Source organism: Drosophila obscura, unplaced genomic scaffold, assembly GCF_018151105.1.
Source record: "Drosophila obscura isolate BZ-5 IFL unplaced genomic scaffold, ASM1815110v1 contig_181, whole genome shotgun sequence".
Lineage (NCBI taxonomy): Eukaryota > Metazoa > Arthropoda > Insecta > Diptera > Drosophilidae > Drosophila > Drosophila obscura.
In genome coordinates this window covers 1,241,943-1,244,482 of record NW_024542769.1, presented here as the reverse complement: position 1 = coordinate 1,244,482, position 2,540 = coordinate 1,241,943, and positions in this window count along the sequence as shown.

The window sequence follows — 2,540 nt, the reverse complement described above, 5'->3', positions numbered from 1 at the left end:
ACTCGTACTCGTTGCGGTTGTTGTTGCTGTTGTTGTTGTATTGCACTTGACTTTTAGAACTTTGGGGCAAGCGTGAAGCATGTTTCGGATACATCCTACACAGATACACACTATATCTGTATGTGTATGTGCTTTTGTTATAAGTACTATACACATATATCACATGTCGGCAAAAATTTCCGTTTTCCGGGGAGATATGACTCGATTTTGTGGCTTGACAGTTTATAGATTTTTGTTTTTACTTTCTTTGTGGGGTTTTCCTGATCCACACCTTTGTGTGTGTGTGCGTGTGCGTGTGCGTGGGTGGGCAAGGGCACACTGCCACAGCACCTCGCTCCGGTTTTTGATTTACTTTTTTTTAGTGTGGCTGCAGGACCGATAGCCACACCCCTGGGCTCACACTTATCGAGTGCTCTATTTTGGGTTCTCGGTTTTGTTTGCTCTATATATCTGTGTAACCGTAACAGAAATCGATCGAATATCCCCTGCTACGAGACGTAAGCACACTCTGGCAATAAATACGTAAGCGACGCAACAGCGCGACAGCGACAGCGACGGCAGCGAGCGGCAAAGAGCAGCAGCAGCAGCGGCGACGACGACGTGCGACGTGCGATCGAGCGTGCGACGAAAAAGACTGATGTTAAGCAGCAGTTCTGCAAACGCGGGCTTAGACTACGTCTCCGGTCGACTCCGGCTCAGATGCTATGCAGAGGCAGAAGTCAGAGTCGGAGGCACAGAGGCATCATTCGTGTGGCTGCTCGTCGCCGCTCGGTAGCGACTGAGCAGAGGCTTCGGCTACCAGAAAACAACAGCAACAACAGCAGCAACAACAACAGCAGCAGCAGCAGCAGCGTCGGGGAGATGATACAGCTATAAACAAAAAAAATACAACAACAAAAAAATATAAGAAAACGATAAGGAAAACTGGTCTCTCGCTAAAGCAAAAACAAAAGACTTGCAAAACGACAAACGCTGTAGACAGAGAGAGAGAAGGAGAGAGAGAGAGAGAGCTCGAGCTGTGTGTGTGTGTGCATAAGTGAGGAAGAATACGATTGCCGGATTGCTCTCTAACGGTTGATATGCACCTCATATTTACCTAAAGAGCGGCAGTTTCAGAGAGAGAGAGAGAGCAGAGTGTATTTGTGTGTGTGTGTGTGTGTGTGTGTGAGACTTGAGTGAATTTCAAACTCTGGCTTTGAGTGATGTTAACACTTAACAGAGGGTTCTATAAGCCATGTAGTGCCACTTTGGGCAAAGATTTTTATTACATTTCGAGAGAATATTTCCTGATTTTTATGTGAATTTTCGTTTTGTATTTTGTTTCAATATTATTTTAATTAAACTTTGGTTAACTTTAGCTCGACTCTCACCATTTTGTATGGCCCACTCTCTGCTCAAACACACACACACACACACACACACAGACACAAAAGACTTCATTACGACATTTGATTGGCTCGATTAACACAATCGGAGCACCGTTATAACCATACTCATATCAGCAAGAGAGAGATAGAGAGAGAGAGAGAGTCTCACACACATAGCAGCAACAGAGAGAGAGAGAGAGACTTTAGTGAGTGAGAGTCTCGCACACACACACACTCTCATTCAGCTTCGTCGTCGCTTCGTGTGCTATAAATAAACGAACGATCCCGTTTGCCCGTTGGCCAAAACGAGACCGGACTATATTGCCATGTCGCTTATATACCCGTATATATAGACATATATAGTTATATGTTACCGTTTCATTGACCAATGCAGAGCAGCAGTTGGGAGAGAGCGAGCGAGCGAGCCATACAAATGAGAGCAGCAGCAGCAAGCAGCAGGGCAGAGCAGAGCGATCGCGATCGAACATGCGCACGCACACACACATGGAAATCATATTAGCGCTGGGCGTGGTCTATCGATGGGTTCGTTCCCCCCCCACGACCCCCAGCTAACTCATCCACCACACAAAGCAAGCTCTAATTGCTCTTGCCTGTGCAACGGGAGGGAGTGTGTGAGAGGGAGATGGATAGAGGTTTTCCTAACGGCGTTTTAGCATCTACCACTAGTGTTTCCCCCCCCCCCCCTTCCAACACTACCGCATGTCAAGCTGTCATAGTTGGGGATCATTAAAAGCGTTATCTGTTGATAGCCATAAGACATTTTATGATATTACTAACATTGTTAGGCCCCCATGGCGCCCCTACAGAGCGAAACAGAGAGAGAGAGAGAGAGAGAGAGAGGAGGCACACACACACACATCAGAGAGGGAGATCGAGACAGCCGGAGAGACATCTTCAGATTAATGTATCATAAATAGCTTTAGTTTCTGGCACTAAATATAAATTATAATTAGCCATGTTTATGCACGAAGATCTACAAAATTGAATAGTTGCTGTTGGCAACTGTCGATCCATTCCATTGATTGCACCCATTGGGGAGTGGTACTGTACTGTACTGAATCGAACTATGGAACTGGCCATTGAAACGATCCATAAATAATCATTGTATATTGGCTGCTAGAGTTGAATAGTGCTTAAAGATTGAGGATTGTA